At 41.9% G+C, this 15,007-nt stretch overlaps 1 protein-coding gene across 5 annotated transcripts in view; it reads left to right on the forward strand.

Annotated features, from left to right (window-relative positions):
* Nucleotides 1-2,278: 2,278 nt before the first annotated feature.
* The window catches only part of LOC118396582 (anoctamin-10-like), a 59,801-nt gene continuing 47,072 nt past the window's right edge, over nt 2,279-15,007 (forward strand). For all 5 annotated transcript variants that reach the window (XR_008066392.1, XR_008066393.1, XM_052465663.1 and 2 more), the window contains exon 1: nt 2,279-2,458. The gene's annotated coding sequence lies outside the window, so the exon portion shown is untranslated. The remainder of the gene's footprint in view (nt 2,459-15,007) is intronic.

Here is a 15,007-nt window from a genome sequence, read left to right on the forward strand (position 1 = left end):
TGATGTTACTTACCCTACATTATTCATCTCATATGCATACGTATATACTGTACTCTACATCATCGACTGCATCCTTATGTAATACATGTATCACTAGCCACTTTAACTATGCCACTTTGTTTACTTTGTCTACATACTCATCTCATATGTATATACTGTACTCGATACCATCTACTGTATGCCTATGCTGCTCTGTACCATCACTCATTCATATATCCTTATGTACATATTCCTTATCCCCTTACACTGTGTATAAGACAGTAGTTTTGGAATTGTTAGTTAGATTACTTGTTGGTTATCACTGCATTGTCGGAACTAGAAGCACAAGCATTTCGCTACACTCGCATTAACATCTGCTAACCATGTGTATGTGACAAATAAAATGTGATTTGATTTGATTTGATTTATAGTGTGTGTGTTAAAACGTCCCATCGGAGGGGTTGTGGGCTAGACATCCACGTACGCCTATTGACCTAAACCTCAGCATATAATCCCTTCCACCTTCTTTATCCATCTTTCATTTTCCTCGGACTAAGATGGCATGGGACTGCAAGCTCTGACCCAAAGCTGTTTTGTGATTTCTGACCCAGCTTTGCTATTTTGTGATTATTTTGGCTTTTTATTTTTACTTTAATTTCACAAAATGTATCTGCTATCATTTATTATAACCAACAACTTCTGAACATCAGATCAACAGTTCCTTACCCCAATTCCGACCCAATTTTTGGAGTACCCAAGAGAAAACCCCGCTGTTATAGAGGAAAGAGCGGGGGAATCCTAGCAAGATTAAGGCGAAGGGAACACCGCTTTTGGTGAAACATAGCTTTAGGACAAAATACCCCCTATGGCTATCCAACTCGATGCATTCTCCATTCACAGAGGACAGGACAGTAGAGTCAGGGAAATTGAAAGGGGGAGGGGTGTGCCTCTTCATCAACAACAAACGATGGTCTGACTCAACCCATTTTTTGCTCGTCTTGGAATACCTAGTGGTCCAATGCCTACCCTTCTACCTCCCAAGGAAGCGTTCAGCTGTTATTGTGACTGTTGTATACATTCCACCTCAGGTCAAGAAATATAACAAGCTGGTACTTAACAAAGTGTAGGAAGCCATAAACAAGCAGGAAAACCTACACCTGAAGCTGTCTTCCTTGTTGCTGCCGATTTTGATTCTTCATCATTAAGACACATGATGCCCATCTTCCATCAACACGTCCCATCGCCACTAGGGGGTTAGAGTCCTAGACTACTGTTACTCTACCCATAAGTAAGCATACAATACCCTCCCTCGTCCGCCATTGGTCAAATCAGATCATGACTCCATACTCCTGCTTCCTGTTTACAAGTAAACACTTGTTTACAAGCAGATGTTATCCCCATAGTGAAGATTCGCTGCCTCCCCAATTAACCCTGATTAACACAGAGGTTGAAGCTAAGCTAAAGGAAGGGGCTACCACACACAGGGCCATCACAGGCAACCTTGAGGCTCAGGACAGGAATAAGTACAATAATTCTCCTTACGACCTCCGCAGAGCCATCAAATGAGCAAAAGGACAATATACGAATAAAGTCGATTCATATTACACAGGGTACGACGCCGGTCGCATGTGGCAGGTGCTACAGTCCATTACGGATTAGACCCAACCATGATCTGCCCAACGATGCCTCTCTACCCAGACGAACTCAACATATTTTATGCATGCTTCAACAGTAACAACACCATACAGGGGGTGAGGTAACCCACCGAAACAGAGGACTGGGTGATCTCGCTCTCCGAGGCCAAAATGAGTAAGGTCTTTAATCTGGTCAACACTCACAAGGTCGCGGGGCCAGATGGTATTCTAGGGCGCTCTCAAAGCATGCACATTTCAGCTGGCAGGTATATACTGTACATGGTAATTTTCAACCTCTCCTTGTCCCACCTTTTAAGATGACTATCATCATTCCCAGTGGTGTAAGTAAAACTATTTTTAAGTACTACCAAAGTAGTTTTTGGGGGTATCTGTACTTCACTTTACTATTTATATTTTTGACTACTTTTACTTCACTACATTCCTAAAGAGAATAAATTACTTTTTACTCCATACATTTCCCCTTACACCCAAAAGTAATACAATTGTGCCGTCTGGTTTGCTTAATATAAGCAATTTGAAATTATTTTTGCAATTACATTAACTTTTGATACTTAAGTATATTTAAAACCAAATAGTTTTAAGTAATATTTTACAGGGTGACTTTCACTTTTACTTTTAGGTATCTTGAATGTATTGTGAGTGGACCAAGTATTTTGTCTGTTGCTCTAAAGCGGAAAGGTGGAATAAACAAGTTGGGAGCAAGTTTTGTCATATGTCAAGTTCTCTATTGAGGTCTCTTTTATTCTCCCACATGCCCAGACAACCAAGCAAGATCTCACAAGGATAACACAAATCTTCTTCTTTACAGGAATTAGGAAAACAAGGTGAGTAACCTTTAACTATAGCATAAATTACGGGTGTGTCACCATCTTAACTATACGTTCGTGGAGAGCTCATTTCTGGTGGTGGTGAGAATCAGTGTTTGCCATTCCCGTGAGGTAGTCCGTTCCTTTCTTCTGTCGTCTGTCAGGTAAGTCTCCTTTTTCCAATGTTTTCCTCTGGTTCTCCTGTATATTATGTAGGAGGAAGAGAATAGGTGGTTAGTGCCGCCAGGTGTGCGTAATTGCCTCTGATCCTCTGTACTCACGTGCTGGGCTGGGATACTCAGTGGACACAGCCTGCCTCCTGGTGGTCCTTCCACAGTATCTTTACATTTACTCAAGTATGACTTTCTGGTACTTTTTTACACTACTGATCATTCTTGTTCCCAAGAACTGGACCACCTTGTAAATCAAATGCTTACTTACAAGCCCTTAACCAACAATGCAGTTCAAAGAATAGAGTTAAGAAAATTAAAAACGTAATCAAATCAAATCAAAGTTTATTTGTCACTGAATACAACAGGTGTAGACCATACAGTGAAATGCTTACTTACAGGCTCTAACCAATAGTGCAAAAAAGGTATTAGGTGAACAAGAGGTAGGTAAAGAAATAAAACAACAGTAAAAAGACAGGTTATATGCAGTAGCGAGGCTATAGAAGTAGCGAGGCTACATACAGACACCGGTTAGTCAGGCTGATTGAGGTAGTATGTACATGTAGATATGGTTAAAGTGACTATGCATATATGATGAACAGAGAGTAGCAGTAGCGTAAAAGAGGGGTTGGCGGGTGGTGGGTGGGACACAATGCAGATAGCCCGGTTAGCAGGTTGTGCGGAGGCACTGGTTGGTCGTATAGTTAAAGTGACTATGCATATATGATTAACAGAGAGTGGCAGCAGCATAAAACAAGGGTTTAGGGGGGGCACACAATGCAAATAGTCTGGGTAGCCATTTGATTACCTGTTCAGGAGTCTTATGGCTTGGGGGTAAAAGCTGCTGAGAAGCCTTTTTGTCCGAGACTTGGCACTCCGATACTGCTTGCCATGCGGTAGTAGAGAGAACAGTCTATAACTGGGGTGGCTGGGGTCTTTGACAATTTTTAGGGCCTTCCTCTGACACTGTCTTGTGTAGAGGTCCTGGATGGCAGGGAGCTTAGCCCTAGTGATGTACTGGGCCGTACACACTACCCTCTATTTTGCCTTGCGGTCAGAGTCCGAGCAGTTGCCGTACCAGGCATTGATGCAACCAGTCAGGATGCTCTTAATGTTGCAGCTGTAAAACCGTTTGAGGATCTCAGGACCCATGCCAAAGCTTTTTAGTTTTCTGAGGGGGAATAGGCTTTGTCGTGCCCTCTTCATGGCTGTCTTGGTGTGTTTGGACCATTCTAGTTTGTTGTTGATGTGGACACCAAGGTACTTGAATCTCTCAACCTGCTCCACTACAGCCCCGTCGATGAGAGTGGGGGCGTGCTCGGTCCTCCTTTTCCTGTAGTCCACAATAATCTCCCTAGTCTTGGTTACGTTGAGGGATAGGTTGTTATTCTGGCACCACTCAGCCAGGTCTCTGACCTCCTCCCTATAGGCTGTCTCGTCGTTGTCTGTGATCTGGCCTACCACTGTTGTGTTGTCTGCAAACTTAATGATGGTGTTGGAGTCATGCCTGGCCATGCAGTCGTGGATGAACATAGAGTATAGGAGGGGACTGAGCACGCACCCCTGGGGAGCTCCAGTGTTAAGGATCAGCGTGGCAGATGTGTTGTTATATACCCTCACCACCTGGGGGTGGCCCGTCAGGAAGTCCAGAGGTTGAAAATGTCAGTGAAGACACTTGCCAGTTGGTCGCGCATGCTTTGAGTACATGTCCTGGTAATCCGTCAGGCCCCGTGGCTTTGTGAATGTTGACCTGTTTAAAGGTCTTGCTCACATCGGCTATGGAGTGTGATCACACAGTTGTCCGGGAACAGCTGGTGCTCTCATACATGTTTCAGTTTTGCTTTCCTCGAAGCAAGCATTAAAAGGCATTTAGCTCGTCTGGTACTGTCGGCTCGCATAACTGGGCAGCTCACAGTTGGGTTTACCTTTATAGTCCGTAATAGTTTTTGAGACCTGCCACATCCGACAAGCCTGGGAGCCGGTGTTGTAGGATTCAATCTTAGTCCTGTATTGATGCTTTGCCTATTTGATGGTTCATCTGAGGGCATAGCAGGGTTTCTTATAAGAGTCTGGATCCTTAAAAGCGGCATCTCTAGCCTTTAGCTCGGTGCGGATGTTGCCTGTTATCCATGGCTTCTGGTTGGGATGCGAGGTAAAGGGATGTAAAATAAAATCTATATTGATCTAGGTGGGTGAGGGCAGGTTGGAGCGCAATTGAGATTGTGTCGTCTATGGATCTATTGAGCGGTATGCAAATTGGAGTGGGTCTAGGGTGTCTGGGATGTTAGTTCTGGTAGAACTCACATCTGTAATCATGAAGTGCTTTGAAAGGCTGGTTAACCTCTTGCGACGAGCAATCCCGTATCCGGGAGCGTAATCATAGCCTCAAATGCATTAGCATAACGCAGCGGACATACATACCCCTAGAAACTTTTCCTATTCATGAAAATCACAAATGAAATGAAATAAATATATTCAAACACAAGCTTAGCCTTTTGTTAACAACACTGTCATCTCAGATTTTCAAAATATGCGTTACAGCCAACACTAGACCAGCATTTGTGTAAGTTTATCATGGCATAATGCTATGCGAGCTCTGCTGGCAGCAGGCAACATTTACACATCAACTCCATCATTCCAGACACCCTAGACCCACTTCAATTTGCATACCGCCCAATAGATCCATAGACGACACAATCTCAATTGCACGCCACTCTACCCTCACCCACCTAGATTCATCTTTTTTGGGGTTCACATCCCTGTTAGTGAGCATTTCTCCTTTGCCAAGATAATCCATCCACCTGACATGTGTGGCATATCAAGAAGCTAATTAAACAGCATTATCATTACACAGGTGCATCTTGTGCATCTAAAATGAGCAGATTGTGGCAACACAATGCCACAGATAGCTCAAGTTTTGAGGAATTGACATGCTGACTGCAGGAATGTCTATCAGAGCTGTTGCCATAGAATTTAATGTTAATTTCTCTACCATATGTCGCTTCCAACATTGTGCCCCTGCCACCCATGACTGTGTCCCTGCCCAGTCATGTGAAATCCATAGATTAGGGTCTAATGGGTTAGGGTCTAGATTAGGGTCTAATGAATTTATTTTAATTGACTGATTTTTCTATATGAACAGTAAAATCATTGAAAATGTTGCACGTTGCATTTATATTTTCATTCAGTATATCTTGTACAGTTGTGTCCACCGCTTTGACAGTTCATCAGTCATTGAGGAGTGTGTGTATGTGACTGCATACAGTGCCTTCAGCAAGTAGTCACACCCATTGACTTATTCCACATTATGTTGATTTACAGCCTGAACTGAACATTTATTCAATTTAGATTTTGTGTCATTGGCCTATACCCCATAATGCCAAAATGTATGAAAAATTTAAAGCTGGAATATCCTCAGTCAATACGTATTCAACCCCTTTGTTATGGAAAGTCTAAATAATTTAAGTCCAGGAGTAATAATTTCACATAATAAATCAAGTCACATAATCAATTGCATGGACACATTCTGTGTGCAATAAGGTCCCTCAGTCGAGCAATGAATTTCGAACACAGATTCAACCACACAGACTAGGAAGGGTTTCCAATGCCTTGCAAAGAAGGGGACCTAATGGTAGCTGGGTAAATAAATAAAAATGACATTGAATATCCCTTTGAGCATAGTGAAATTATTAATTACACTTGGATGGTGTATCATAACACCCACATACTAAAAAGATACAGGCATCCTCTCTAACTCAGTTGCTGGAGATGAAGGAAACTGCTCAGGAATTTCACCATGAGGCCAATGGTGACTTTAAAACAGTTTAATGGTTGTGATAAGTTAAAAACTGATGATGGATCAACAACATTGTAGTTACTCCACAATACTAACCTAAATGCCAGAATGAAAAGAAGCCTTTGCCGAATAAAAATATTTCAAAACATGCTGTCACGCCCTGACCTTAGTATTCTTTGTTTTCTTTATTGTTTTGGTTAGGTCAGGGTGTGACATGGGTGATGTATGTGTTTTTTACTGTCTAGGGGTTTTTGTAGGTTTATGGGGTCGTTTACTCTCTAGGTGTTTATGTATGTCTATGGTTGCCTGGATTGGTTCTCAATTAGAGGCAGCTGTTTATTGTTGTCTCTAATTGGGAACCATATTTAGGCAGCCATCTGTGGGTATTTTGTGGGTTATTGTCTATGTGCCTGTGTTTGCACTTTTGTATCGTAGCGGCACGTTATTTTGTATAGTTTGTTTAGTGTCTATCTTTATTAAAAGTATCATGTATACACATTACGCTGCGCCTTGGTCTTCTCACTACGACGAATGTGACACATGCATCCTGTTTGTAACGTCGTTCTTTGTTTGACGAAAGAGAGTCGGACCGAAATGCAGCGTGGTGGTTATTCATGTCTTTAATGAAACTAATGACGATACATGAAACAACTTATAAATATACAAAACAACAAACGGAACGTGAAAACCTATACAGCCTGTCTGGTGAACACTAACACAGAGACAGGAACAATCACCCACGAAATACACAGTGAAACCCAGGCTACCTAAATACGATTCCCTATCAGAGACAACAAGAATCACCTGACTCTGATTGAGAACCGCCTCAGGCAGCCAAGCCTAAACTAGACACACCCCTAATCAACCACAATCCCAATGCCTACAAAAACCCCAATACGACAACACAATAAACCCATGTCACACCCTGGCCTAAACAAATATATACCGAAAACACAAAATACAATGACCAAGGCGTGACACTGTTTGCAATAAGGCACTAAAATAAAACAGCAAAAACATTGGCAAGGAAATGTACTTCATGTCCTGAATACAAAGTGTTATGTTTGGGGCAAATCCAACACAAAACACATCACTGAGTACCACTCTGCATGGTGGTCAGTGCATCATATTATGGGTATGCTTGTCATTGGCAAGGACTAGGGAGTTTTTTTTTAGGATGAAAAGAAACAGAATAGCACAGGCTAAATCCTAGAGGAAAACCTGGTTCAGTCTGCTTTCCAACACTGGTAGACAAATTTGACTATCAGCAGGACAATAAGCTAAAACACAAGGTCAAATACAGTGGAGTTGCTTACCAAGACGACATTGAATGTTCCGGAGTGGCCTAGTAGACTGCTAAATAGCTAACAATATGGCTGCACAGCCTATCTGTGTTGACCCTTGTATTTTATTTAGATTTTTGCATTGTCTTTATGCACACTCTCAGGCATCTACACACTCAAACACACTGACACTCCAACACACACATAACATATTTACACTGAATGTACAACACATTAGAAACACCTACTCTTTCCATGACATAGACTGCCCAGGTAAATCCAGGAGAAAGCTATGATTCCTTATTGATGTCACTTGTTAAATCCACTTCAATCAGTGTAGATGAAAGGGAGGAAACAGGTTAAAGAAATACGCTTTAAGACAATTGAGACATGGATTGTGTATGAGTGCCATTCAGAGGGTGAATGGGCAATACAAAATATTGAATATTTGAACAGGGTATGGTTGTAGGTGCCAGGCGCACCAGTTTGTGTCAAGAACTGCGACGCTGCTGGGTTTTTCACTCCCAACAGTTTCTCCCGTGTATCAAGATTGGCCCACCACCCAAAGAACATCCAGCCAACATCAGGCCAGTGGTCGAACACTGGCCATTGATGAAAAAGGACAAAGGAGGCTGACACGAATTGTGCAGAGCAAAAGACAGTTAGTCAACTGACAGTCCAGTGCAACATTGGTGCCCAAAGACCCATAAAATAATGCACAACTCGTCGTACCTTGACACGAATGGGGTATGACAGCCAATGACCTTACAGAGTTCCGCTTCTTTCAGCAAAAAAACAAGAAACTGCTATTGCAGTGAACTAAAGAACAAAAACAATGGACACTGGAGAATTGGATAGGGCTGTTGCGGTGACCGTAATACCGACACATCGGTGGTCACGAGTCATGAAGGCAGTCAAATTCCACATGACCGTTTAGTCACGGTAATTAAGCTTCTCCAAGCTCTGATGCTGCTGATGGTCATTAGTAGCCTACCAAACTTACTAACTGCCTAGCACTCTATTGTCCCTCCAATCACTCCGACATCAATGCAGATATGTTCGAAAATCTAATCAAACACTTCATGAGAGCCCATGAGCTCATGTTGCTCAACATTTCTATAAGCTATACAATTGCACGAGAAAACAGATTGATGGCCTCTACTAAAAATAGGAGGATTCCATCAGCTTTCTATAGGCTAGGCCTACTATACTTATTTATCTACTTTCCTAATATTAAGCACATGGTTTATATTTACAACAGGAGTATAGCCTACTTGGCTGCCATGAAAATGAACCACGGGAAAAGCAATCTCGCTGTTTACGTGCATAGATGATATGTATTTTTTTCCCGCTGCCCCAGATTCAAGACAGGTGCATGATAATGGTCCATTCTAAATCTAAACAAATTTTACACATATATTATTTAGTATATGTAAAGACAAGATTAAATCAAGAATAGTCTGATGGGTGACAATATTAGCCTATCACTTGTGAATTATATACTATCACTTGTAAATGATGCAGAGCATAAGAAACATATTTTTTTTGCGACTTTTTCTATTCATTGTCGCACATCTCATGCAGCCTAGCCCATAGGCCTATATGTTTTTATAAGGTTTGTATCACAACTAAAGTGGCTAAACAACTTCTTAAAATTAAGCATATTAATCAGCTTTCCAAGGGGTTTAAAGACTAACTGGCATACATAAACAGCGTGTGAGTTTCAAGTTTGGGGAAGATCATTTTCACCATAAAAATGCACCTTTATAATAAAAGCATTACATGCATAATCACATTTGCCGTCACTTTTGATAATGGTGTTTTCCCACTAATGGAACATTTGCGCTTACAGCCTACTGCCATGTGTGCGTTGCTACACGTATAATGTGAAGAAATAGCCTAATAGTTTTTCAACATTTTAGGCTAAATATTCTGATCTGTTGCGTCAGCCACATTGCATTAAAACTTTTTTTTTTTTATGCAAGTGGTTGTATTGATTTGGGATCTATTGCATCCCACAACTGTCCCAGACTATGCTTGGAATATTTATTTCTCTCACAGAATAGAATAGGTCGACTTTTGTACGACGGGGGATAGTAGATTGACAGATTGCTGTTCGTTAGGCCTACTCATTTTGTTTTGCTGCCGAAAAGTAAATGTGGACAGTTCTTCCAATATCTTCAATATGCATCTCGGAATTGGATAAGGACGCGAGCAATTGCATCACCAATGTGTCTGTCAATAAATGAATCAATCAAAGTTATTTATAAAGCTTACATCAGTACAGAACAGCAAGCAATGCAGGTCTTCACTTGTAGCCTGTGAGAAAGACCCAATCACGTGATGGAGAGCCATGTGAATGTGAGGTGCTTAGGAGCACCCAGCACTCAGGGAGAACAGCACAACGCAGCACTCCCTGCCACTGACCGCAAAATGCATGGATTTGTTTAGGGTGCATTATTGCCAAAAAGTGATGTCACTGATTTAAAAAAATCATCATTAGAGTCATATCATGTAGCCTTACAATGTATTTAAAATCAAAACATATACACTACCGGCCAAAAGTTTTAGAACACCTACTCATTCAAGAGTTTTTATTATTTACAATTTTCTACATTGAAGAATAATAGTGAAGGCATCAAAACTATGAAATAACACATATGGAATCATGTAGTAAACAAAAAAGTGTTAAACAAATATAAAATATATTTTATATTTGAGATTCTTCAATAGCTACCCTTTGCCTTGATGACAGCTTTTCACACTCTTAACCAGCTTCACCTAGAATGCTTTTCCAACAGTCTTGAGTTCCCACATATGCTGAGCATTTGTTGGCTGCTTTTCCTTCACTCTGTGGTCCGACTCATCCCAAACCATCTCAATTTGGTTGAGGTCAGGGGAATGTGGAGGCCAGGTCATTTGATGCAGCACTCCATCACTCCCCTTCTTGGTCAAATAGCCCTCACACAGCCTGGAGGTGTGTTGGTCATTTCCTGTTGAAAAACAAATGATAGTCCCACTAAGCCCAAACCAGATGCGATGGCGTATCGCTGCAGAATGCTGTGGTAGCCATGCTGGTTAAGTGTGCCTTGAATTCTAAATGAATCACTGACAGTGTCACCAGCAAAGCACCCGCACACCACCACACCTCCTCCTCCATGCTTTACGGTGGGAAATACACATGCGGAGATCATCTGGTCACCCACACTGCGGCTCACAAAGACACAGCTGTTAGAACCAAAAATCACAAATTTGGACTAATCAGACCAAAGAACAGATTTCCAGTGGTCTAATGTTCATTGCTCGAGTTTCTTGGCCAAAGCAAGTCTCTTATTCTAATTGGTGTCCTTTAGTAGTGGTTTCTTTGCAGCAATTGGACCATGAAGGGCTGATTCACACTGATTCCTGTAAACAGTCGAGGGATAAGGGTGGAGAAATGAAACCACTCACAGACAGTCATGGCCACAGACCAACCCTCCACTGGACCAAAAATAAAGTTTTACAATGATTTAAAATAAAATAAAAATAGAATGATTATTCATGTAGGCGTGAACAAAATGTAAAAATAATTGGGAAAAACAAGCTCACACTTCAGTCTCTGCCTGGGCAAGATGAACAAGGCATCCGCGGGTCACAATCAATAAGCACATGGACCTTAATGCCCCCCCAGCAAAAACACAGAGTGAAGCTCCTCCAACCCTTAAGTCACAGGGGGGTCAAATACAGACTTCTTTTAGTTTTAATTGGAATGCCGTCAGAGGATGGACTGTTTAAAGTAAGACCGGAATGGAGCCCAAACCTCATTAAACAGTTTGAGGTTCCCAATATTTATAAGATGGGGGGAGCTGCCATCTTCCAGTTCTGTAGTATTAGCCGTCTAGCTAAAAGAGTTTTATAAGCAACAGTGTCCGACTGGATTCTTGATAGGGGGGTACCCATGGGCAGTACTCCAAAAAGGGCTGTACGGGGAGACGGGTCTATAACAGTGTCATATATATCAGAGCACAAATGAACTTTTAAGAAGGCACACCGGTTATTTGAAATGTATTCCAGGTGACAACCTCATGAAGCTGTTTGAGAGAATGCCAAGTGTGAAAAGCTGTCATGAAGGCAAAGGGTGGCTATTTGAAGAATCTAAAGTATAAAATATATTTTGTTTCGCACTTTTTTGTTTACTTCATGATTCCATATGTGCTATTTCATAGTTTTGATGTCTTCACTACTATTCTACAATGTAGAACATATATAAAAAAATAAGAAAATCCCTTGATTGAGTATGTGTTCTGAAACTTTTGACTGGTAATGTAGCCCAAAGTTTGTAGAACAACTAAAGTTACACGAATGACTCTAAGTTAAGCATATAGGAGTACCTATTTCTTTGTTAACCGCTCAACACAGAATAGCCATATGTGCGCACTCCCTCAAATATTTTGGATAAAATACTTACGTTTTATTCAGCTTTTATCAATTATATTCTTTAAACTATGTACTATAAAATATTATAAAATAATGCCACGGAATTCTAAGACAATCTTGTCTGCTAAATGAACTAGGGCGGCCCACAGATATTTGGCATAGCCAGATAAGGACCTAACATAAGGACAACTCAGAGTATGCTATTCTGGTCTTCTGCAGTAGACTACATTTTCGTGCTTCTTTAGACCTGTCTAAAATAAAGGATGGATTTATTGTGAAGGAGCAAGATGTATTACATGGATTTATTAGACTTTTTAAGGGATGAGATGGAACAAGCTATTCAGAGTAGAGATCCACTACCAGCCAACTTGACACAACTGTATGAAGCATTGGAGTCAACATGGGCCAAAATCCCTGTGGAACGCTTTTGACAGTTGTAGAGTCCATGGCCCAACAAATTAAGGCTGTTCTGAGGGCAAAATATATTTTTTTAAATATTGACTCCACACACTGTGGTATACAGCAGGTCAGCCACCAGGGGGAGACTCGTCGAGGCCTGGTGACAGACTGTGTATACGTCTCAAGGCGATGGCTCCATCTCCTGGACATGCCAGGTCTCGACGGGTGCTCCGGCCAAGACTAATTGGGGCTGATTGGGAGTTGGGGAGTAATCAAGGGCTGATTGCTCACCAGCTGTACAAGGCCCATAAAGCTGCCAGAAGGACAGCACACAGGGAGAGAGTTGGGGAAGAAAAGACTCCTGTAAAGTTGGGGACTGTTACAGAGGTAACAGGTGTGAGTGCAGTTTTGTGCCGTACAACAAGACCCAGAAGACGGTGTCGTGGAGAGGGTCTCCTGGGGGAGACCTATCCTTTTTTATTTATTATTTAAATAAACACCCTTGAAACCGAGCTAATCTTACTCTGTCCGTGTCTGATCTGTGTAAACGTCTTGACCAAACCCCCTGGTCTACCACAACATACACACATACATTCTTCATTTGTGCTGCTGCTATTTTGTTGATCCTGATGCCTGGACACCTTACCCCTATACATATCTACCTTTGTCACTCCAGTATCCCTACACATTATAAATATGGTATTGGAATTGATCCTGTATATAAACTCAGCAAAAAAAAGAAACGCCCATTTTTCAGGACCTTGTCTTTCAAAGATCATTTGTAAAAATCCAAGTAACTTCACAGATCTTCATTGTAAAGGGTTTAAACACTGTTTCCCATGCTTGTTCAATGAACCATAAACAATTAATGAACATGCACTAACAGCTTACAGACGGTAGGCTATTAAGGTCACAGTTATGAAAACTTAGGACACCGAAGAGGCCTTTCTACTGACTCTAAAAAATAAAATAAAACAAAGATGCCCAGGGTCCCTGCTCATCTGTGTGAACGTGCCTTAGGCATGCTACAAGGAGGCATGAGGACTGCAGATGTGGCCAGGGCAAGAAATTGCAATGCCCATAACGTGAGATGCCTAAGACATAGCTACAGGGAGACAGAACGGATAGCTGATTGTCTTCGCAGTGGCAGACCACATGTAACAACACCTGCACAGATCGGTACATTCAAACATCACACCTGCGGGACAGGTAAAGGATGGCAACAACAACTGTCCGAGTTACATCAGGAATGCACAATCCCTCCATCATTAGTCAAACGTTCCGCAATAGGCTAAGAGAGGCTGGACCGAGGGCTTGTAGGCCTGTTGTAAGGCAGGTCCTCACCAGACATCACTGGCAACAACATTGCCTATGGGCACAAACCCACCGTTGCTGGACCAGACAGGACTGGCAAAAAGTGTTCTTCACTGACGAGTCGCGGTTTTGTCTCACCAGAGGTGATGGTCGGATTTGCGTTTATCGTAGAAGGAATGAGCGTTACACCGAGGCCTGTACTCTGGAGCGGGATCAATTTGGAGGCGGAGGCTCCATCATGGTCTGGGGCGGTGTGTCACAGCATCATCAGCCTGAGCTTGTTGTCATTGCAGGCAATCTCAACGCTGTGAGTTACAGGGAAGACATCCTCCTCCTTCATGTGGTACCCTTCCTGTAGGCTCATCCTGACATGACCCTGCAACATGACAATGCCACCAGCCATACTGCTCGTTCTGTGCATGATTTCCTGCAAGACAGGAATGTCAGTGTTCTGCCATGGCCAACGAAGAGCCTGAATCTCAATCCCATTGAGCACATCTGGGACCTGTTGGATCGGAGGGTGAGGGCTAGGGCCATTCCCCCCCAGAAATGTCTGGGAAATTGCAGGTGCCTTGGTGGAAGAGTGGGGCAACATCTCACAGCGAGAACTGACAAATCTGGTGCAGTCCACGAGGAGAAGATTCACTGCAGTACTTAATGCAGCTGGTGGCCACACCAGATACTGACTGTTTACTTTTGATTTTGACCACCCCTTTGTTCAGGGACACATTATTCAATTTATGTTTGTCACATGTCTGTGGAACTTGTTCAGTTTATGTTTCAGTTGTTGAATCTTGTTATGTTCATACAAATATTTACACATGTTAAGTTTGCTGAAAATAAACGTTGACAGTGAGAGGACATTTCTTTTTTTTTGCTGAGTTTAGCTTCTTACCTTCATGTGTTCTTCTTATTTGTTATTTGTGTTTTTGTTCTACCTTATGTTATTTTTAGTACTATATTGATATTGATTACGACATTGCTGGTTTTAGAGCTTGCAAAAAATGCATTTCACTGTACTTGTGCAGTTGACATCAATACTTGCTCTGGTTGCTCTGGATAAGAGTGTCTACTGAATGACCACAATGTAAATGTAAATGTAAAAACAAACACTTGAAAAGGATACTGGGTATTATTCTACTGAACTCCGCCCCCAAACAAGTACAAAATTGGGTAGTTGGGACCAAAC

Source organism: Oncorhynchus keta, chromosome 17, assembly GCF_023373465.1.
Source record: "Oncorhynchus keta strain PuntledgeMale-10-30-2019 chromosome 17, Oket_V2, whole genome shotgun sequence".
Taxonomy (NCBI): Eukaryota; Metazoa; Chordata; class Actinopteri; order Salmoniformes; family Salmonidae; genus Oncorhynchus; species Oncorhynchus keta.